The sequence below is a fragment of the Leopardus geoffroyi genome, chromosome A3, assembly GCF_018350155.1.
Source record: "Leopardus geoffroyi isolate Oge1 chromosome A3, O.geoffroyi_Oge1_pat1.0, whole genome shotgun sequence".
In the NCBI taxonomy this organism is placed as follows: domain Eukaryota; kingdom Metazoa; phylum Chordata; class Mammalia; order Carnivora; family Felidae; genus Leopardus; species Leopardus geoffroyi.
The window spans coordinates 115833266-115857201 of record NC_059336.1 but is presented as its reverse complement, the minus strand read 5'-3'; the positions used below and the strand labels follow the sequence as shown (position 1 = coordinate 115857201).

Genomic DNA, 23936 nt, shown 5'->3' with positions numbered 1-23936 from the left:
AAATACACAGAGTTCTCTTCCTCAGCTCTAGCAGTTACAGAGATGCAAAGATAAACTATTTGCATAGTCCCTGCTTTCAAAACCCAGTAGTGCCTTCAGGGTTTTTCCCCTGGTCTCTGACATCAAGAAACTTAAAAACTTGTAAGAGTTGCACGAAAAATGGAGATCTTTTATTCTAGCAATCTTATTTTAAAGCTAAAAATGAGGCCTGAGGTTATAGAGATAATTGGCAGAGTTAGCTTTTGTATTGGTGTTTACCTCTGCTGTTTCTGGTCGTTTTCTATTACAGTTTTAGCACATCTTAAATACTTCCGTATTTCTGAACAAAATTGGAGAGTTTGTGAAGCCGATTTAGGAAAGGAGCTCAGGAACTTTTGATTCACAAAGAAATTGGGGGATAATTTTGCTGTATTGAAGCTCTGCATCCCAAACCTATATGTCCATTATTATTACGCTATAAATTTTGTGAGGACATGAACCTTGTACTTAGACAATTCATCCCCCCCCCCATCCCGTGACGTGTTGAATAAACAAATACATAAACATACGTGAATGACTGCTGAGTGGCTGTGTGTGATGCGTGGCTATATTTGTTATTTTTTAAGATTTTTTACTCTGTGAGTCTTTGTTGAAGGCCAGCAGGAGGAAAGCATAGTGTGGGAAATGAAGGGGTTTAACCACAGTCCCACCATTATGGATCTTTAGAATCCTGTAGGTCAGGGGGCGGATACACCACAGTGCAAAGCGACGAGCACCTTTTACGAGGGTTAGTAACGCCTGTGGGCGCTCGGAGGAGAAGTTTCTCTAGGAAGGGGGAAATGCTGCGCCTGCTAGGAAGAACTTGGCTCTGCGCATCAGGAACCGGAGTTCTAGAACTGGTTCTACCACTGATTTGCCCCGGGACCTCGAGCTAGTAAAGTAGGCTTGTAAATTCAATTCCCCAGATTTCTATTTTCCAGTCTGAAACTAGGGGTTGGCTGGACGATGAGGTTCCCTGGGACAATGCCCTCCGTGGTTTCCTATTGCTATTGTTCCTCGGCCTTACACCGCCCCCCTCTTCGGGAGGGCCAGAAGAGGAAGAGAGCGCGGCCCCTTTAAGGGAGCCCTCGACTACGGACGCCCGGGGTGGCCCCCGCAGGGGAGTAGGGGCGGGGCGCTGGGAACCCGGGCTTCCCACGCAGCCGGGGACGCCGTCTCGTCATGGAGCTCGCAGCCAATCAGGATGGAGCCTTCCGGGACGCATTACTAGGGCGACGGGCCGGACGCCTCCCCGCTTCGGGATGAATTAGCGGCGGGTTCTGTTCGGAGGTTGTGACCCCCACGGATTCTCCAGGTCGCCCACGCGGCCCCCAAGGCGACGCTCGACCTCCTCTGCTGGTCACAGGTGGGAAGCTGGAACTATCAGGTGGGGGTTGCGCGCCGGTAAAATGGCGGCGGCGGCCGGGGGATTCCCGAGTTGGCGGAGGGGGAGCAGTCTCACGGGCTCTTCCCCTGGAGCCGAGGTTCTCCCCGGGCTGCGGCCCAGGTAACTGTCACTTGGCCAGGAACTGGGGTCCTGACGCAGGTGGTGGCGTCGCGGGCTCAGGTGAGAGGAGGCGCGGGGGAAGCTACTCCAGGAGCCTGGGGACACGTCGGGGGGCTTTGGGACCGCGCGGGCCGGCTAGGCGAGGGCGAGGCGGCTGCGGGGCGAGGAGGGCCAGGTGTCCCGTTGGACGGCCCAGATTAGCGTCCAGACCTTCCTGTTCCAGATGTGAGCGGGTCTGGGAGCTGCCTCGCCCCGGACATACTCCTGTTTCGGCCACTGTGCAAAACGTCCCAAGTGGCCACCACGTGCCAGCCCTGATCTGTGTATATCCTTCAGGCACCAGATGCCTGCCCATAGGTGCCCGAGTGGCGGTGCCACGAAAGGAAAGGTAGGCCCCAGCCAGGAGCTGCTGTCAAGCCTGATCCTTGAGGTGTTTTTAACTTTTACCTGCTCCTTAAAGAGAAGAAATAATGGTAGGGCACTCGAGATGCCTCAGGGACCTTTTGGTTCCTTTGTACTTACCTGCTTCTGGCGGGTTCCTCAGAATATTGCATCTGCCTTTGAAGCTCATTAACTGTATTCCATATGCACGTGGCTGTATACGCGGCTGAGTATTGGGATTCAGTTTAAGCCCAGGGAAGTAACAAGTATGGTGAAGGGCTTTCAGAGATGAAATACTGTCTATACACGTCAGTCGCTTACTTGGGCAAAGACATGTCATGGAATATAATTAGTTGAGTTTTCAAAAAGTGTCTTAATGAAAGTCCTTTTTGCAACTGTTGATTTTTGAGAATAAAAGGAAATTGTCCGACTTTTAAAGGTTTTTTTCTTTTTTTTTTAAAAAAGTTTCTCTTGCCACGTTTTACTTTGATGTGATAGATGAGCGTAATTATCAAGTGACTTTTCTTTTTTTTTTTTTTTTTTTAATTTTTTTTTTTCAACATTTATTTATTTTTGGGACAGAGAGAGACAGAGCATGAACGGGGGAGGGGCAGAGAGAGAGGGAGACACAGAATCGGAAACAGGCTCCAGGCTCTGAGCCATCAGCCCAGAGCCTGATGCGGGGCTCGAACTCACGGACCGCGAGATCGTGACCTGGCTGAAGTCGGACGCTTAACCGACTGCGCCACCCAGGCGCCCCAAGTGACTTTTCTTTTTGATAGCAGGCTTGATTTTGCCTTGTTCTGTCATTGAGAAACACGGTAGCACTTTGTGTTTCAGCCCCAGTAGTTCCTGTCTTTTAGTGCCCACTGTGTGTCAGGTACTGTGAAAGTGAGGCTTCTCCTACGTTTTAATTTGAGCTAATGGGTTAGTTCATCTGCCCCCATCTGCCTGTTGCTGAACGCTAAGAGGAAACAGTGGGGAAAACCTAAAAGACTTTTTCTTCCAAAGTGCTACCTGGAGATTTGGTCAGTTTGGCCTGGGGCTGGGGTAGGTGTGGTTTCTAGTTCCTACTCTGCCAATTAAAATACATTAGGGAAATCATATAACCTCTTTGTCAGTGTCTCCTCTCTGGACCGGGCAAAGCATTTCTTGTCCAAACAAGCTCATTGTATTGTGAAGAAAACAAAACAAAACAAGGCAATGTATATATGAAAGGGGTTAAGAAAGTTAAAAGTATTCAATGATAGCAGTTGACATTTATTACTATGCGGTTACTCTGCCAAGAACCTTATTTGTGCTGACTCAGTCACCTAGCAATTTTGTGAAGTACTTTCTCATCTTGTTATACCAATGGGGAAACTGAGGCACCGAATGGAACAACTCTGTTCTTAACCGCCATATGGTCTTCCGGTATCGTACGGATTTGTTACGCGTTAAGGAGATATATAGGAACACGTTTTTCAATGAATTTTGTTTGTGATTGTTTTGGTTATATTTTATAAATAATAATTGTGTTTCATTCCGTTAGCATCCAACAGTGATTTATATGGTGATGACTACAGTTACTTTGGTTAAGTGGTATAGTCATCTTACTTTTGGTGCCCTTTATTTTAAAAATTATTTTAAAACAAAGAATTGACTAATTTCTAACAGGAAGCAAAAATCAATAATTAAGGAAGATTTGGTTTTTATTAAACTCCAAAAGAATAATTTGCTGGGTGACTTTTGAACGAAAGCTTACGTTAGGTTGGTTCATTGCTTTGACGTATTTGCATTAAGTGTTCTAGTCTCTATAGGAAAAAAAGGATATGGAATAAAAGTAACTTGGACATTCATTCTTTCTTTGAGCCTTTATGGAATTGCCCTGCCAAGTCTTTGGCATGTAAAGATGAATTCCTGACCTTATCATAATGGAGTACAGGGAGAAATTTCAGGTCCAAAAGTTTGTAGACCAGTGAATAAGGTAAATAATTAATGCAGTGGGAGAGGGACTCATATAGTTGTGGGTACAGAGAGCTGTGGAAACACATACAAGTTGCTTTTGTTGGGGGTGGCCGTGGCTAAGATAGGAAGAGAAGTGACTGCAGGATAAAGGAGATAGGTTTTCTAGCCAAAGGAGTTAGCAGTGGAGAGTCAGGACAAGTGAGAGTGCATTGGTGTCCAGGGGTCAGACCAGAGTTTTGCAGAAGTTGCTGAGGGAGAACCCAGCAATGATTGTGAATTCTCATCTGAGAGAGTAAGTTTATCCTGTGCCCAGTGGGGCCTGTAAAACAATCTTAGTCAAGTAAGTAATATGATCAAGTTTATGTTCTGGAGAGATGATTTTGGTGACAGGGCGATACTCAGAATGTAAGGAGACCAGTTAAGGACAGTTTCCATACTCCAAGCAAGAGGTGGTGAGGGAGCGAAGCAGGGCATTTCCTGGCAGACCAGAGGTCAGAGTCTGCCACCACATTTTGAAGGCGGAATGGAAGATTGACTGGGTGTGAAGAATAATGGGGTGGGAGAAGGGAACCCTTGATAACCAAGTAAACAGGTGTTGGTTGTTTTGGTAACAATATGGTTGCAGATTGGAGACGTTGTTAATTTAGTGAAGGGTAGAGCAGAAAGTTCTTTGTTACTGGGTTTTAGGAGAATTGTAAACCCTTTGATGTCGTTGGGTCAATAAAGTTTAACAGAACCAGGCATATAACTTCCTCTAGGCTTCTGGTTTCATAGACTACAGAAAACTTACATATCATAAAAGTCTGCAGGGTCTAGTGTGAAGGTGGATCCACTGGAGCAAAGCCATGAAAAAGGAGTGGGAAGAATCCTCGTAAGTGTGTTGGGGGTAAACTGTTAGAATAACATTTTTCATTTATTTTTACATTAGATTTTAAAAATTTTTTTATGTTTTATTTGTTTTTGGAAGAGAGAGAGAGAGAGAGAGAGAGAGAGAGAGATTGCGAGCGGGGGAGGGGCAGAGAGAGAGAGAGGGAGACACAGAATCCGAAGCAGGCTCCAGGCCCTGAGCTGTCAGCACAGAGCCCAATGTGGGGTTCGAACTCACGAACCGTGAGATCATGACCCGAGCCGAGTCGGATGCTTAACCGACTGAGCCACTCAGGCGCCCCACATTAGGTTTTTAATATATTTGTGCAGAAGGCCATTATAATATGGAAGTAATCACAAATGAATTCTCTAGTTGTAAAAGTGATCTCCATGCAAACATTCATAACCCTAGAGTTGTCTAGCATCGAACAGTGCGTTCCAAATTGATTGCAAGGTGAAGTTGGAAACCCTGCAGAGATGCAGGATTTCATGCATTCAGAGCAAGGTTGAAAACTGTTCAGACCAGAAGCACAAGTCAGAGAACTAGTACTCTAGCAATACTAGAGTAAAATTCTTAGAAAGGACTGTGAAAGCAATGACTGTAACAGTGATTGATAAATTGGACTTCAGACTAAATTAAAATGAGAACTTCTCTCCTTCTACACCACTAAGAGAATGAAGGGCAGGAGTGCCGGGGTGGCTCAGCCTGTTGAGTGTCTGACTTCAGCCCAGGTCATGATCTCATGGTTCGTGAGACGGAGCCCTACACCCTGCTGTCAGTGCAGAGCCTAATTCAGATCCTCTGTCCTCCTGCCCCTGCCCTTCCCCTGCTCTCTCTCCCTCCCTCTCCCTCAAACTTAAATAAACATTAAAAAAAAAAATTAGGGGCAAAGTACAGACTGGAAGAAGAAATTTGCAATTCATATATCTGACCAAGGACTCCTACCCAAAATATGTGTGTGTGTGTGTGTGTGTGTGTGTGTGTGTGTGTGTATACAATTAATAAGAAAAAGTCAATTAAAAAATATACAGAAATTTTGAACAGGCTCTTTCTACTAGAGGATTTCTGAAGGTCTGTATACATACCTTCAGAGGATCTCAAGGGGCGCCTGGGTAGCTCAGTCAGGTTGAGCATCTGACTTCGGCTTAGGTCACGATCTCACCGTTGGTGAGTTCAAGCCCTGCATTGGGCTGCTGTCAGCCTGTCCGCACTGAACCCGTTTTGGATCCTCTGTCCGCCTCTCTCTCTGCCCTTAACCCATTCACACTCTCTTGCTCTCAAAAAATAAATAAAACATAAAAAAAAAAGAGGTGCTCAACATTATTAGTCAATAGAGAAATGGAAATTAAAGCAGTGAGCTACTGCACACCTTCTAGAATGGCTGGAATTCAAGAGGAACGGATTTATATGTCTACAAAAACAAAACAAGACAAAAGTGAAAGGATGTTTGTAGAACCTTTATTTGTGGCTGCTAAAAATTAGGTAAAACCCAACGTACATTAGCAGTAGAATGGACAAGTCAACTGTGGTATATTTATAAAAGGAAACATTATAAAAGCAGTTAAAGAATGAACTGCTGATACACACGTCCACATGAATGGATTTTGTAGACATAAGGAGCCAGACAAAGGATTGTATACCATATGATTCATTTAAGTGAAGTCCCAAAACAGGTTCAGCTATTTCCCGGTCCTAGAAGTCGAAGCGGTGGTTCCTCCGGCAACCTTTTGGGGTATTGGAAATGTTGTGTATGTTGAGTTGGGCAGTAGTTACATGGGTGTATGTATATGTAAAAACTCAAGTTGCACACCTAAGATTTGTGCACTTTCTGTTATCCTTTAAAGAGGTGCTAGTGAGAATTGGCCATGTTAGGCTAATTAACTTGATGAGGAAAACCAGCAGGAATGATGACAAGAGAGATGCTTTGTAAGAATTTAAAAGGAGCATGAGAGGCTTCAGGGGAATAAATGATGAAATCTAGAATTTTTCTTTTGTGATAATTGTCTTGCAAAAGGCAAATGTGAAATCAAGATTGTCATATCATGCCGTTTTACAGTTTAGCCACAAGATTATGTCCCAATCCCTTATTAATTCCTTGTCCTGAGAATTAGTGCATAGTTGTGAGTGTAACCTAAATTTTGGTTAATATAAGGTACATTATGCAAATAAGTTGATTTGTATTTCGTTTCATTTTTGAAGGTGAAAATTCTAATCCAGTCTCTCTTTTTCATCATTGTGAAATGTCTCTGTTTAAGAGAAATCACTGTGTGGCTTTTTCCATTCTATGCTAATTGCTCTTGGATAGCGAGGACTCCTGTGATCCCTTTGGCTGCAAGGTTTTGGATAAAGTATTGGAGCTGAGAAAAGCCTGTGGTGAGCTCCCAGTAGCAGTGAGGGAAAGTTCGAAAAAGGCCTTTGTGTACTTTCAGCCATCACGTCTTTACCTGGTCCTCTCTGTCTGGCAGTGGGGACACGGGGATCCTACTGTGATAACCCCAGAGGCAGATGGAAGGCATGTCTGAGGGGCACCATCAATGAAAACTGACCAGGGGTGATTAGCCACTTTTATTAGCAGACTTTCACAGTTGAGGTTTCTGAAAACTGAAATCGTTAACTTCCTCACTGGAAGTAGGTTGCTGCTCTGGGGACAATAAAGGGAAGACTTAAGCTACCCCTAGTTTTCCATGTCACATAAGCGCTCACCTCCATTTTATGCTTTAAAATAAGTGTATAGTTAATCCCCTTGGGAGAACTCGTGGAGCTGGTGACCTGGTATGGACAGGTGTCACAAAGCAAATGACAGAAGTTAGGAATAAGAGAACCAGGAGGAGGAGAAGTGAGCACTGCAGCCATTCACAGCCTTCTTTGTGTGGAGAGAAGGGGATTGTTTTTAGCTCAGATAGTAACTCTTCCCCACAGGAATGTTCTGGTATCTTGGGGAAGGCAGCTTTGTCTTGGCTCTCATTATTTCTGCTGTCCTGTTGTTGTAATACAAGTGCTTTCTTAGAATTGTGTTTTTATTGCATAGCCTTTAAATAAAAATCTGCCTCTGTGGGCTTACAGAGGAAAATGATGGTAAGTGGAGTGGCTTGAACACAGTAATGTTTATTTACTTAACTGGAATATTTTTGGACACTTAACCATGAACTTGGTGATGGGGACACAGTTGAATAAGACACGATTCCTGTCCTTGCATTTACTGTCTAGAGGGCGGGGATAAATCAGTGCCTTCTGTACAGAGATCACTGAGATTTTTGTCACTTCTTGTCACCTGTGGGTTTTCTGTGATGAAGGTAAGCATGGCAGCTGTAAAACAGGAGGTCCATGGGCAGTCTTGGTGACACTCTCTTTTAGTAGCTATTAATAATAATCGTAAAAGCTAATATTTGTTGAGTGCTTACTACATATTGGGTTCAGTCCTAAAATGCTGTTAAGTTTGTAATTCCTCTAATTCTCACAGTGTCCCCTGTAAATACTATTATAGTCTTCGTTTTACCGTTGAGGCAACTGAGGCCCAGAAAGGTTAAATGACATGGGTTTGAACCTAGGCAGTCTAGTTCCAGAGTCTGCTGTTTTGCCTGTTTTAATCCAGTTTAAATTTAAAATATACTTTATGTAAATATACTTATGTGGCTTTAAGTGTAAGAGATTATGATTTGAGTAAGAGTATGCTTTGTATTACAAGTTATGCTCAAAGTTCCTGTATATCCTTGCGAACACAATTGACTAGCTGCATAGGGTGATTCTGTAATGTGGGAGTTTTAATATATTTTTTTAAATGTTTATTTTTGAGAGAGAGACACACAGAGCACAAATGGGGGAGGGGCAGAGAGAGAGGGAGACACAGAATTGGAAGCAGGCTCCAGGCTCCCAGCTGTCAGCGGAGAGCCCGATGCAGGGCTCAAACCCATGAACTGTGAGATCATGACCTGAGCCAAAGTTGGACGGTTAACCAACCTAGTCACCCAGGTGCCCCTATAATGTGGATTTTTAAATGAGACATCCTTTTGCCCTTTTCCCCTTTCATGTGTTGTGATTATTTTGGCAGTCTTCATATATATATATATATATCTCATATATATAAAAATTTATAAACTTATACATTAACATGTATATAATATATAAAAAATATATTTTAAAGTTTTTTTAAATTTAAATTTTTTTTTTCAACGTTTATTTATTTTTGGGACAGAGAGAGATAGAGCATGAACGGGGGAGGGTCAGAGAGAGGGAGACACAGAATCGGAAGCAGGCTCCAGGCTCTGAGCTGCCAGCACAGAGCCCAATGCGGGGCTCGAACTCACGGACCGCGAGATCGTGACCTGGCTGAAGTCGGATGCTTAACCGACTGTGCCACCCAGGCGCCCCTTAAAGTTTTTTATTTTAGGGGGAGAGAGAGAGAGCGTGTGAGTGAGCGAGAGGAAGCATGCAGGAGGGGCAGAAGAGGGGGAGAGAGGGACTCCCAAGCAGGCTCCACACTGCCAGAGCCCAATGTGGGGCTCAAATCCATGAACGTGAGACCACGACCTGAACTGAAATAGAGAGTCAGATGCTTAACTGACTGAGCCACCCGGGTGCCCTGGCACTCTTAATACTCTTGCATGTGCCTTTATATCATTGTGAAATTCAGTAAACATACACTACTGGGTTTTTATTTCTGTGTGTACGTAATGGTATTTTATGATGTAGTATTCAAACTGGAGAATTTGTGAATTACTGGACTGACATACTTGTTAATGTGAATAACTACAAATAGAAACTTACTTTCTGCATGGCTGTTAATTAAGACCAATTGATTAAATTAAAAGAAGAACTATATTTGCTTTGTCCTCTGTAACAATGGGAGAGAAGTGTAGAAGCAGGATTGAAGTAATGTAGAGTAGTCTAGGGGGTGCTAGAGTAACCTTATTTTGCTGAGTTTATTTAGGGTTGGAGTGAAACCAGCCCAATTTACCTTCTCTTGCCTTCTGAGAAGAAATACCTTAGAAGTCAGAGTTAATCAAGACTGAATCATTGCTAGAGCCACTGTTATAAATAGTTCTTGTGTATTGAGTGGGCTAATCTTCAGGGAACTCAGGCTACATGGGACATAATTATTCCCAAAGCTATTTTTATTTCTCTTTTTATCTCAGATTTATTTAACTCTCAAAAATTAGGGGCATGAATATTCTTATTTTGAATTAAGCCCTCTAACATTGTGTATGTTTTTCTCTTTTGCAGTTGTGCTTCTGACTTCGTCAGGGCATTTTCCATACATATTTGTTCGTTGTTTATAATGTTTCTAGGAGATGGGTATTTATATTAGTTTCTTGTGGTTGCTGTAATAAATACCACAAACTTGGTGGCTTAGTACATCAAAAAAATTTTTTTTCACAGTTCTGGAGGCCAGAAGTCCAAGATCAGACTCACTGGCTGATGTCAAAGTGTGGGAGGACTGTGCCACCTCCAGAGGCTCTAGGGGAAAATATGTTCCTTGCCTCTTCTAGTTTCTGGTGACTGCCTTCATTTCTTGGTTTGTGGCCACATCACTCCATTCCCTGCATCTGTGGTCACATTGCCTTTTCTTCTTCTGTATGTGGTCAGATCTTCCTCTGCCTTTCTTTTAAGTTTTTATTTTGGGGTAATTATAGAGTTACTTTCAGTTGTAAGAAGTAATACAAAAGGAACCCATGTACGTTTTCCCCAAGGTAACATCTTGCAAAATTGTAGCACAATATTTTGCAACCAGAATATTGACATCGATACAGCCAAGACACAGAATAGTTTCACCATATGGATTCCTTATGTGGTACTTGGATAGCCACACACCCTCTTCTCTGGCAACCACTAATATGTTCTTCCTTTCTGTAATTTCTGCTATTGCAAGAATGTTATATAAATGGAATTATACAGTGTGTAACATTTGGGGATTGTCTTTTTCTACGTAACATAATTCCGTGGAGGTTCATCAATGTTGTTGCCTGTATCAATGGTTTGTTCTTTTTCTTGCTTGGTATTCCTTAAGATCATTAGCATTTGGTGTGGATATATCCATCGAAGGGTATTTTGGGTTAGTTCTAGTTTTTGGCTGTTATAAATAAAGCTGTTATGAACGTTCACATACAGGTTTTTGTGTGGACTTAAGTTTTCATTTCACTGGGATAAATGCCCAGGAATGCAGTCGCAGGGTCGTATTGTGGTTTTATAGACAAATGGGTTTGTCTCTGAACTCTCCATCCCATTGTCTATGTCTGTCCTTATGCTAGTGCCACACTGTCTTAATTACGGTTGCTTTGTGGTAAGTTTTGAAATCAGGAAGTATGAGTTCTCACTTTGTTCTTCTTTTTCAAGTTTGTGTTGTCTATTCTGGTTCCCCAACAAATCCATATGATTTAGAATCAGCTTTTCAGTTTCTGCAAAGAACTCAGCTGTGGATTTGGTAGTGATTTTTAATATATTCACTGAGTTGTACGACCATTACCACAATTAATTTTAATACATTTTCATCACCTCAAAAAGAAGCCCTCTGTTCACGAGCAGTGACACTTCCCTAACCCCCAAACTTTCCCCTTAGAAGCACGCTCTAATCTGCTTTCTGTCTTGGTGTATTTGTCTATTCTGGACATTTCACGTAAGTGGAGTCATAGAATATGTGGTCTTTTGTGATTGGCTTCTTTCACCCAACATGTTTTCAAGGTTTGTCCATGCTGTAGCATGTGTCGGTGCATCATTCCTTATGGCTGAATAATGAGCTGTTCCAAGGCATGGATAGGACACATTTTATTTATCCGTTGATCAGTTGATGAACACTTCTTGGCTATTATGAATAATGATGCCTTGAACACTCAAGTACAAGTTTTTGGGTACATGTATGTTTCAGTTGTTCTTTGGTGTTCACCTAGAACTTGAATTTCTGGGCCGTCTGGTAAACATATATTTAAATTTTGGAGGAACTGCCAGACTGTTCTCCAGGCTGTACCATTTTACAATCCCTCGGCAGTGTGTGAGTGTTCCCATTTCTCTACATCCACACCCACACTTCTTATTACCTGTCTTTTTGATTATAGGGACATTATAGAGAAGTTACATTATAACATCCCAGGAGGTGTGAGGTGTTTTGATTTGCATTTCCCTGATGGCAAATGATGTCCAACATCTTTGCATGTGCTTATTAGTCGTTTGTATGTTTTCTTTGGAAAAATGTCTATTCCGATCCTTTGCCCGTTAAAAAAATTTTTTTTAATGTTTATTTTTGAGAGAGAAAGCGTGAGTGGGGGATGGGCAGAGAGGGGGAACAGAGGATGCGAAGCAGACTATGTGCTGTCAGCAGCGAGACCCATGTGGGGCTTTAACTTACACACAGTGAGATCATGACCTGAGCTGAATGAATTCAGAGGCTCAACCAACAGAGCCACCCAGGTGCCCCTTGCCCATTTAAGAAATTGGGTTATTTGCTTTCTTATTACTGAGTGATACTAGTTCTTTATATATTCTAGATACAAAACCCCTTATCATATATGATAAGTTACAAAAATTTTCTCATGTAGGTTGCCTTTTCACTTGAAATGCAGTTGCTTTTTAAAATGTTTATCTTGGGGACACCTGGGTGGCTCAGTCGGTTAAGTGTCCTACTCTCAACTTTGGCTCAGGTCACGATTTCACAGTTCATGTGTTTGAGCCCCACATCGGGCTCTGCGTTGACAGTGTGCAACCTGCTTGGGGTTCTCTCCCTCCTTCTCCCTCTGTCCCTCACCAGCTTGCACCTGCATTCTCTCTCTCTCTCTCTCTCTCTCTCACACACACACACACTCTCTCTCTCTCAAAATAAAGGAATAAACATTAAAAAATAGACAAAAATGTCTTGTATCTACAACTTTGTTGAACTCACTTATTCTGGGAGGTTTTTGGAGATTTCTTGGGATTTTCTGTGTAAACCATCATGTCCTCTGCAAATAAAAGACAGTTTTACTTCTTTTCTGTGTAGCTTTTATTTCCTTTTCCTGTCTCCTTGCATTGACTAGTATTTCCAGTATAGTGTGAACTAGAGTGGTGAGAGGGGACATCCTTGCCTCATTCCCAGTAATGGGGATTGTGCATTTTGTCTTCTATCATTAAGTATAATAATGTTTACTGAGGGTTTTTGTAGATGCTCATTACCCGGTTGAGGACATTCTCCTTTATTCCAGTTTTTTTCTGAGAGTTTATCTCATGAACAGGCATTGAATTTTATCAGATAATTTTTCTGTATAGATTAGTGTGGTCATGTGGATTTTTTTTTCAGTTTGTTAATATTGTGGATTACACTGATCGATTCTTGAATATTGAACTAACCATGCATCTCTGATTAAATTCAACTTTTTATGTACTGCTGAATTTTATTTGCTAATGCATTGTTATGTATTTTTGTGCCTCTATTCATGTATCGGTCTGTAGTTTTATTTTTCTTGTACTATTTTTTCTCTGGTTTTTGCATCGGAGTAATATACTAGCTTCATAAATGGAATTGGAAAGTGCTCCCTATTCTTGTATTTTCTGGAAGTGATTGTGTTAACTCCTTTTTAAAAATTTGGTGTAATTCTCTGATGAAACAGTCTGGGCCAGGAGATTTCTTTTTCCAGTGGTTTTTAATTATGAGTTCAATTTTCCTAATGGTTACAGGGCTTTTCAAATTACCTGTTTCATTTTGGGTGAGTTGTAGTCTGTCCTGCACACAGAGTGGGGCTCCTCATTGCTGCCTGGCAGGGGTGGGTATTTCAGTTTCCCTCTAGGCCTCCGCTGAATACTACTCTGCAAACTTGACTGTTTCCTGCCATGGGCCTCCGCTGACCTTGCTGGGAGGGGTGGCTTTCCTACCCACACTATGGAGGTGGTAAAAGTCTTGCCTCTCTACTAGGCCTTGCCGCATACTGCCCACATGGGGATGGGAAGGAGTGCCTTGTAACTGTCACGGGAGTAAAGTCCAGGCTCTACAGATAGTTTCCATAGACACTGTGTGGCTGGGGAAGGGAGTCTTAAACCTACCTGGCAGGGAAGTCTGGCCTTTGATATCACCCCTGCAGGGGTAAAGGATTGGCTAAGGGAAGGAGTCATGTTGAGGTGTAATGTTACAGCCTGGTGAGAGTGAAAGGTTAGCTCCCTACTTGGCCAATGCTGTAGTGGATGGCGTGGGCCACAGTTTTGTCTGTGGTTTTTGGCTGGAGTGCAGTGGTTGTTATCTAAAAGTTTGTTGTGCTGTTCTTTTCTTGGTCCTTTGAAAGAGAAGAGACTTTTTTTTGCCTAACCCCCTTTGGCGTTTCTGGATAACTGGCTTCTTCAACTCCATGTCTGTATGGTATATGAACCAAAAGGAAAGCCCAGGAGATTCACCACTGTGTTGTTCCATGGGTCCCGGGTTCCCAGCTGGTGTGCCTTTCTCTCTCCACCTTCAGAGTCTTCTTTTGTTTGTGCAGGGTTTTTTAATTGCAATTAGCTGGAACAGTAGGGGCAGCATATCTAATCAACTTTACCATAGGTGGAAGTTGGACTGGGATTGTTTTTTTTTTTTTTTATGGAAGAAAACATAGGATAGAAATTAAGATACATAAATAGGCCAGTAAGACACTGAAGAAGTTAATTTTGGGTCATTTACTTGGAAGTGATAGTTTAAGTCTGTCTTTATTTCTCCAGAGAGTAATTCCTTGTGTCTTTGTTCAGTAAAACCATGCCTTCATTCGTTCTAGATCTCTTAAGAAATTTGACAATCTAGTGGATTATTTCTGTATTTGTATGTGTGTGTGTGTGCATGTGCATATGTGTATATATACATACATACATATATGTATGTATATATACATTTATAAATTCATAGTGAATAAATTTCTGGCTTAGTATGTGACAGAGAAAACGTTATCTTAGTGGAAGATTAGTTTTCTGGAGAGGACTCCGTTTTTCTAGAGGTTGTTGGAAACCTTGAAGCTGTGGATTCTTTTCTAAAAGGAGAAATAGGCATTGTGCATAGTGATTAAGAGCTATGTAAGGAAATTCTGTGAAAGTCTTTCAGTAACCCAGAGGATTACTGGGGTCTTCGTTGGAAACCGTGTGATGTCTAGAGCACTTTTCTGGTAGGTTTAGCCTATGCGGTCTGCAGCTTTTGTTTTTTCATTTATTTTACAACTTCGTAAGTTGTCAGTAACTGACAGCAATGGAAATTCTTTTTTTTTTTTTTTTAAGTTTGTTTATATATTTTGTTTTTTTTTTTTTTTAAACATTTTTTTTTTCAACGTTTATTTATTTTGGGGACAGAGAGAGACAGAGCATGAACGGGAGAGGGGCAGAGAGAGAGGGAGACACAGAATCGGAAACAGGCTCCAGGCTCTGAGCCATCAGCCCAGAGCCCGACGCGGGGCTCGAACTCACGGACCGCGAGATCGTGACCTGGCTGAAGTCGGACGCCCAACCGACTGCGCCACCCAGGCGCCCCAAGTTTGTTTATATATTTTGAGAAGGAGAGCGAGGGTGAGCGATCAAGGGAGAGGCAGAGAGAGAGGGAAAGAGAGAATCCCAAGCAGTGTCCAAACTGCCAGCACGAAGACCAACTCGGGGCTCGAACCCATGAACTGTGAGATCACGACCTGAGCTGAAACCAAGAGTCAGTCACTCACTTGACTGAGCCATCCAGGTGCCGCAAATTATTCTTGTCCTTAAGACATGCATATGAATTTTTTGTTTGGAGATACAATTTATCTCTTTTCCTCTCTTCTGTAAGAGGCCAAGTTTTGGATCTATTAAGCAAATTCATTTCACCATTTTTTTTTTTTTAAATGTTTATTTCTTTTTGAGAGAGAGAGAGAGACAGAGCCTAAGCAGGAGAGGGGCAGAGAGAGAGGGAGACACAGAATCCAAAGCAGGCCCCAGATTCTCAGCTGTCAGCACAGAGCCCGCTGTGGATCTCGAACCCACACACTTCGAGATCATGACCTGAACTGCAGTCGCCACCCAGGTGTCCCTCGTTTCACCATTTCTGATTGCCTATATGTTTGTGCTTTTTGGATTCGCTTTTGAGCCAGATGGGACATCTTATTTGGGCCATAATTAGTGAGTAAAGTAAAATCATAGACAGGTATTCATTTTATATTTGCATGGAAGACACCAAGTTATCTTTTTATTTGTTTAAATAATCCATTAACAGCTTGAACTGTGAATTTAGCCTGATGGACTTGAATCCCTTGGTAGCATCTCCTGTCCTTGTGATTCGGAGCAGGGGATTTTGTTTTTTAACCTGTTTAACCACTGGGAGTAGCCTCGGTGCTTTTTCTGCTGTGGTGGTTGTGAGGCTTAAGAGAGATGTCACACCCTTCTCACAGTACCTCCTATATCTGAAGAACTGTTTTGTTATTAGAAGACTGTGGACAATTGGGGCGCCTGGGAGGCTCAGTCTGTTGAGTGTTCGATTCAGCTCAGGTCACGATCTCACGGCTTGTGAGCCCCAAGTCGGGCTCTGTGCTGACAGCTCGGAGCCTGGAGCCTGCTTTGGATTCTGTGTCTCCCTCTCTCTCTGCCCCTCCGCTGCTCATGTTCATTTTCCCTCTCTCTCTCTCCCTCTCTCCCTCTTCCCCCCCTCAAAAATAAATAAACATTAAAAAAAATTTAGAAGACTGTGAACAACTGATTTTATTTTCCTGAGACGTAAGTTCTTAATTTGTAACAAAAAATGAAGGGATTTTTTCTTGATTGTTAGGTCCTAGATTTCACTGGTGATAATTGGAAAGAATGAAGCAAAGCAACTGATAACAGTTGCTTTTGGAAGTGAGGACATTTTAAACATGCACGTGACCTTGCTGCTCTGAGAAAGGGAAGTGGACAGTCTGATCTGATGAGCAGTTCCTTACAAGAGTGGCCTGCTAATTTAATTCAGTAAACATTGGTCATGAAGATCCTGTTTTGCCTTCCTTTGTACTAGGAAGAAGCATTAGGGCTGGAAATGTGGCTTAACAAAGTAACAAAAATATTATCTTTTTGCCTTAAAAAAAATTGGAGGGTAGATCTTGATAGAAGGAAGGCTAAATTTAGAGCTCAGCACCTTGATGGACTGGGAATGCTCACAAGTAAGTAGAACCGGAAAGGGCTGAATTTGGCTTAATCTAGGGGTAACCATTTGGGGTTTCCAAGGTGATTTTTTGGGGGAGTAGGACTCGAGGTGAGAGAAGAGGGAGGAACTGGAGAGATGGCTCAAGGATATCTGTTACTTACATTGATTATTCCCTCCGACCCTCAGTATTTACAAATGTTTTACTTCAGGAATTTTGGGGGCTTTGGGGGTTCAGGTGTTAGGAGTAAGGTAGCATTGGTGAATTGATTGAGAGGGGTCTTCAGAGGCTGAGAGAATTTAAGCCCGTCAGAAATTAGCAGTGGGTTGGGGGAGTAGCTTGGCTTTCTGTGGGTTATGTATTTGGAGCAAGTTAGGGGGTGGTTTGAGCCAAGGGCATCCTCACTACTGTTAGCTTAGGATAATGAAAATAAACCACGATGCAAGATGCCCCCCACGCGAACAAGGAGTTTATATGTAGGTAGATAACTATAGTTATAATTGGTTTACATACTCTAATGGAATTAAGTACTACTATAAACAAAAACAACCGTCTCCCTGATGCAGACATTTTCTGTGTGCAGAGTAGAATCGTCCTTTTAATTTGGCCTTAGACCCAGAGTCCAGGAAGTGGGGATAGTGTGTCATACCTGCTTTCTTTCGGAACATCTTCGAGTTCCTCTAGCAGTCTTTGGAACTTGAATCCATCAGATGTTGTGGAGTGTGGGGCAGGGAGCTGTCCCTTACCCCATTCCCTATGGAGGTTGGGATCTAGGCTTGGATTTTGCCCTCACTCTCTATATTCTGTCTAGAGGTGTTGCTATCTGGGAAAAACCCAAATTCCAAGGACGTGGCTGGTTTAACAGTGCTGCCTCCCTTTCAGTCTGGAGTTTGGAAACATGGGACACGCTGGGCTTTTACCACACTCTTCTGGCATTCCCGTCCTTACTTAGCACTGCAGCCAGCACAGTCTCTCAGACTCCTGAGTCAATAAGCCTGTTCGTTAATGCAGTCAGTACTAGAATGTGTCATTCCCATGGGCCCATTGTATCCTTTTGATACCAGGAACCATCTGAGTAGCCCAGTATGCTGTTACCACTCCCTGCTTTCCCTTTCTTCCTCCATTTCTCACCCTCACTGGCTGAAAGACAGAGTTGAGACTTTGTTCTGGGATGCTAGCAACAAGAGGAGGTGATGATATGTGTGGTGTCTATGCCAGTCACATGGGGGCCCCTAGATGTGGGGCGATGTTTGGGTGGGGGATAGTGGCACGGGCTGTGAAAGGATTTGCCCAAGACAGAACAAAGGGATAGAAATGTATTGAATATACCTCAAGGGAGCAGCAGGCAGGACAACAGAGGAGAGGCTGTCTGCCATGAGGCAGGAGGTGAGGGCTGTTTTTAAAGGGGGAAGGTGAGGAGGTATGGGAACATGGGGAATTTTCCCTTTTTTGGTAACTGTGTCTGGTTGTAAGCAGTCCTTTGGATAGTTATGGCCTATGAGTATTTGGAAGTGGGTGGCTTGATGGGCATGTCTGTATTCAGCCAGGGGGTCTCTGTGGGCCCTTTTGCCTTGATCAAGTTTCCAGTGCTCAAGCCTGTTGTCTAAAAGCCACCTCTATAATATGTACATTGTGGGGTAAAATAAGTTGTGATGCTTCTGAAGTGTGGGCCATTAAAATGGTAGTTCCTAGTTATTGAATGTACTTTCTAAAAGCTGGACTGTAAAAGCTTTGAGTAAAATCTGTGTAATGGTGTCTGTGCTTGAAGCGTTTATCCTGCTTCATGTATCTGAACAGGAAGATTTTCTGAATTGATTATGGTTGTTCTGTTTATGTTGTGTTGTTGAAATGTTCTGTGGTTGTTCCATAACTTTTCCTTGAAAAAATAAACACTTCTGTTAGATGCATTGTAAGTTTCCTGTTGATAGGTAATAAAATGGTCCTTTTCTGTCAAAGAACAAGACCTAGTATTTGGTCATGTGGTTCGTTTGTTCTTTCTTTCTTTCTTTCTTTCTTTCTTTCTTTCTTTCTATAATTTTATTTTTAATTTACATCCGAATTAGCATATAGTGCAAAAGTGGTTTCAGGAGTAGATTCCTTAGTGCCCCTTACCCATTTAGCCCATCCCCCCTCCCACAATCCCTCCAGTAACCCTCAGTTTGTTCTCCATATTTATGAGTCTCTTATGTTTTATTCCCCTCCCTATTTGTATATTATTTTTGTTTCCCTTATGTTCATCTATTTTGTCTCTTAAAGTCCTCATAGGAGTGAAGGCATGTGATTTTTGTCTTTCTCTAATTTCACTTAGCGTGATACCCTCCAATTCCATCCACATAGTTGCAAATGGCAAGATTTCCTTCTTTTTGACTGCTGAGTAATACTCCAGTGTGTGTGTGTGTGTGTGTGTGTGTGTGTGTGTGTGTATGTACATATATGTATACACATGCTACACCTTCTTTATTCATCCATCGATGGACATTTGGACTCTTTCCATACTTTAGCTTATTGTTGATAGTGCTGCTATAAACATGGGGGTGCATGTGTCCCTTCGAAACACCACCCCTGTATCCTGTGGATAAATGCCTAGGAGTGCAAATGCTGGGTCGTAGGGTAGTTCTATTTTTAGTTTTTTGAGGAACCTCCATACTGTTTTCCAGAGTGGCTGCACCAGCTTGCATTCCCAGGTCATGTGGTTCTTTTTGAATCTTTATGTTAAAAATGAATTACCATTTTGTTTAGAGTCCAAAATATTAAATGGAGTATGTTCTAGAGGTCAGCTCTTGCCTTTTAGGCTTAATGCAGTAACTAACTTGCTTTTGTTTGACTCTAGTAGATGGTTATGTGACACCTCAAGAGAGGTATCCTCTCTTGAGTAGTGAGGGCTTCCTTTGGGGGGCGGGTAGGGAATCTTTTCTATGGGGATAAGTCTGAAAACTGAGTCTGCCGTGTCCTTCTCCGTCTCTAGGTGCACATTCTTCATCTGCCTGGGTCCTTTTGAAATCACTGGTTGTGATTCAATCTCAACTTGGTTAACACTAAATTCATTCTCAGTCCCTTCCTCAGTCCCTGCTGGATGTGTCTGTTTCTATTTAGTCATACAGACTTGAATTGTTATATTCAGTTTGACCCACCCCACCCCCTTTTTTCTTTTCTTTTGTAAAGTTTTTGAAGTCTTTTTTTTCTTCCTCATCTTTATGCTTATGTTATTTTGATAGCCTACTACTAGGTTTCTAAAATAATAGCTTCCATTTATTGTGCATGTGATATAATAAAGAAATGTCTGGTTCTTGTCCCTGGATCCAGATGTAGAGCTTCAATAACCCTTGGAATTTTCTGAGTAGGGGTAGGAGTATCTTTTGTTATTCATAATGAGCCCCCTTTAACCTTACCTGAGTTTATGGTGATCACATGACTCGGGGATGGGCCCTTAGATAGTTTCAAGGGAGGGTCTGGGAAAGACTCAGCTCTCAATTAGAGGGTCAGAACTTTACCACCCCTTGATCTCTGGGGTGAGGAGAGGGACTGGAGATTGAGTTCAGTCATACATAAATTATGATTCAATCAACCATGCCTGTGTAACGAACCCCTTTATATAAACTCTGGACACTGGAGTTTCCAGGCTGGTGAACACATGGATGTGCTAGAAGGGGGACACCTGAATTTCCCCAAGAGAGGGGGTGCGTGGAAGTTCTGAATCCCTCCATTCTCTTTCCCTAGACCTGGCCCTATGCATGTCTTCCACTTGGCTGTTGCTGAGTTTTATGTATCCTTTATAATAAAGCTGTAATTGGTTAAGTATAGTGTTTTCAACAAGTTCTGTGAATCATTATAGCAAATTACTGCACTTGAATGAGGGTTATGGGAGCCCTTGAATTTGTAGCCAAGTTAGAAGTTCTGATAGCTTGGGGGATGTGTGCTGCAAAAGCAGTCTTGTTGGGTGTCTTGCCCTTTAGCTTGTGGGATTTGATACTAACGCCAGGTAGCAATTGTAGGATACCCAGTTGATATCAGAGAATTGGTGGCAGGCTGCAGTGTTTATTCTTTGGTAGGCATTGTGGTATGTGTTATTTTATGTAATATTACAGCTAGGTAGGTTTTTGTTTTATCATCCTTGTTTTATAAAGGAAGTGAAGCTTTTACTTTTTTTATTTTATGTTTTAAATGTTTACTTACATATTTATCTTTAATGTTTATTTTTGAGAGAGAGAGAGAGAGAGAGAGTGAGCACATGCATAAGCGGGCGAGGGGCAGAGAGAGAGGGCAACACAGAATCTGAAGCAGGCTCCAGGCTCTGAGCTGTCAGCACAGAGTCCGATGCGGGGCTTGAACCCATGAACCACAAGATCATGACCTGAGCCGAAGTTGGACGCTTAGCTGACTGAGCCACCCAGGCACCCTGAAAGTGAAGCTTTTAAAAAGTCCTATAGCTTGCCCAGAGTCCTCGAGCTGGCAGCGGCACACTCAGTGCCTTCTGATTGTAGAGTCCCTACTTAACCCTTTTTGCTGAGCTCCTTCTTGATTGAAGGGTTGGAACTTTACCAACTCCCCCTCTGGCAGCTGTGGACTGAGGACTGCTTTTTCTACATCGCTGTGGAGCTCAGGAACTTGCAATTCTCCATTATGGTAGGATGGAACCCACACTCCTTAGGCAGCTACTCAAGACTCACCACATTTCATCAGGTCCAGGCTAATAATACTGTCCTAGTCTTTATATAGAACAAATGAAAACAAACACCTCTTGTGTTTCTTGGGTGGGCCACTCAGTGTGTATCTCCAGTGAATTGCATTGGAGATAGAAGATACATTTTCCAGTTCCTTAAAAACTATAATTGAAAAGCCAGAATATATTAAAAGATGTCAGTATAAAAATAGCATGTGATGACCAAGTGAGCAGTACAGATCATGAAATATTTCTGGAATTCAAAAGAGCAATTCATGGAGCAGATGTTACTTGAGTATGGTCTTGAAGAGATGGTAGGATTTTGGTAATTGGCTGGGGAGAGGACCCTTCTAGGTAGGAAGGCTGTGAGTAGAAAGGAAAGGAGAAGGTTGATGGACATGTACTGAAAGGTGGTGTTGATGGCAGTGAATGCTTCATTTTATCTGGAGGGGGACCTTTTCCAAAGCCTGGATCTGCTTTGACAAAAGCAGATCTGAAGACACAACATATCTTCAAAAGTTTTAGTGTATTGATTTAAGTAACTGAATTTGTGCTAAAACTTTATTCTTTGAAGTTAGAGTTGTTTGTAATTAGCTAACTTAGGGCCAACCTAGGTGATCAGGTCAGGTGATCATGTTGGTTAATACCAGTTTTATTTAAAAATAAGGTGTAAATACAATTAATTACCTTTTTGTCTGTCGCCTGAGCTGACCAAAGGATATTTCAAACTATACAAGTTTGAAAGTATTTTTAGTAGTGCAACAGCAGAATAAGTATATTCAAAGTAGCTAGTCTGAAGGAGATAGCATTCTTTATGTTGGGTAAATTTGGATGAATATATTTTTTGTTTTTTCTCTTGTTTTTATTTATTTATTTATTTATTTTTATTTTTATTTTTTTAATTTTTTTTTTTTCAACGTTTATTTATTTTTGGGACAGAGAGAGACAGAGCATGAACGGGGGAGGGTCAGAGAGAGAGGGAGACACAGAATCGGAAACAGGCTCCAGGCTCTGAGCCATCAGCCCAGAGCCCGATGCGGGGCTCGAACTCACGGACCGCGAGATCGTGACCTGGCTGAAGTCGGACGCTTAACCGACTGCGCCACCCAGGCGCCCCTTTATTTATTTATTTATTTTGAGAGAGTGCCGGAGAGAGAAGAGAGAAAGAGAGCGCGAGTGGGGAGGGGCAGAGAGAGAGAGAGAGAGAGAGAGAGAGAGAGAGAGAATCCCAAGCAGGCTCCTCATTGTCAGCGTAGAGCCCTACATGGGACTCGATCTTAGGAACCCTGAGATCACCACCCGAGCCAAAATCAAGAGTCGGATGCCCAACCAACTGAGGCACCCAGGCGCCCTATGTTTTTAAAAGTCTTCTTTGTATATGACTCACTACACTGTTTCAGTCTCCTGTATTCTGTAGAGTTTGAATTGGATCCGTTGGTTTCTGACCAGTAACACTTTATTGGTCATGTGGCCTCCCATTTAAAAAGGAAGAACGTGGGGTACCTGGGTAGCTCAGTCAAGCATCTGACTCTTGATTTCGGCTCAGGTCTTGATCTTAGGGTTTGTGAGATTGAGGCCTGCATCAGGCTCTGTGTTGTGTTGGCATTGCGGAGCCTGCTTGGCATTCTCTCTCTCTGTCCCGCCTTTGTGCCCTCTCTCTCTCTCAAGATAAATAAAATTGGAAAATGTGCCCTGTAAAATTATGGCTTAACAGATAATCATTTTTTTTAAGTTTTCTTATTTATTTGGGGGGGGGGGGCGGGAATCCCAAGCAGGCTCTGGACCATGAGATTTTAAGTGTTGGATGCTTAACCAACTGAGCCACCCAGGTGCCCCAGACTATCAGTTTTTATAAATGACCTGTACTGTGGACACTTGGAAAAAAAGCTATGTATGACATTTGGTATTGGTCTGTTGATTTTTTTTTAATTGAGGTGAAATTGACATATTTTAAAGTGAGCAAATCAGTGGTATTTAGTACATTCAGTGTTGTGCCACCACCACCTCTCTCTCGTTCCAAAGCACTTCATTATCTCAGAAGCAAACCTTGTACCTTTAAGCATATACTTCTCTTTTTTTCCCCAGCCCCTGGCAACCCAAATCTGCTTTCTGTCTCTATGAATTTGCCTGTTCTGGATATTTCATATAAATAGAATCATATAGTATGTACTTATTGAGTCTTACTTTTTTTACTTAATGTAATGTTTTTGAGGTTCATCCGTATTGTAGCATATATTAGTACTTGATTCATCCTTAAGGCTGAGTAGTATTTCCTGTGTATATACCACAATTTGTTTAGCCATTCCTCCATTGATGGGCATTTAAGTTGTCTCTACCTTTTGGCTATGGTGAATAATGTTGCTTTTATAAACATTTGTGGACAAGTATTTGTTTGAGAACCTGTTTCTAGTCCTTGGTAAATACCTAGGAGTGAAATTGCTGGGTGATATAGTCATTTTATATATGAGGAACTGTCAACCTGTTTTCGGCAGCACATGCACCATTTTATAC

The 23936-nt window shown here is 42.3% G+C and overlaps 1 protein-coding gene across 4 annotated transcripts in view; it reads left to right on the top strand.

The window, feature by feature from the left end:
• Nucleotides 1-1210: 1210 nt before the first annotated feature.
• Nucleotides 1211-23936, top strand: part of LCLAT1 (lysocardiolipin acyltransferase 1) — a 185314-nt gene continuing 162588 nt past the window's right edge. Inside the window, exon 1 of one of the 4 annotated variants that reach the window (XM_045447260.1) lies at nt 1211-1405. The gene's annotated coding sequence lies outside the window, so the exon portion shown is untranslated. Of the gene's footprint in view, nt 1406-1454; nt 1586-16341; nt 16675-23936 lie in introns of those variants that run through there. The other 3 variants (XM_045447259.1, XM_045447261.1, XM_045447262.1) reach the window with 3 other exon arrangements.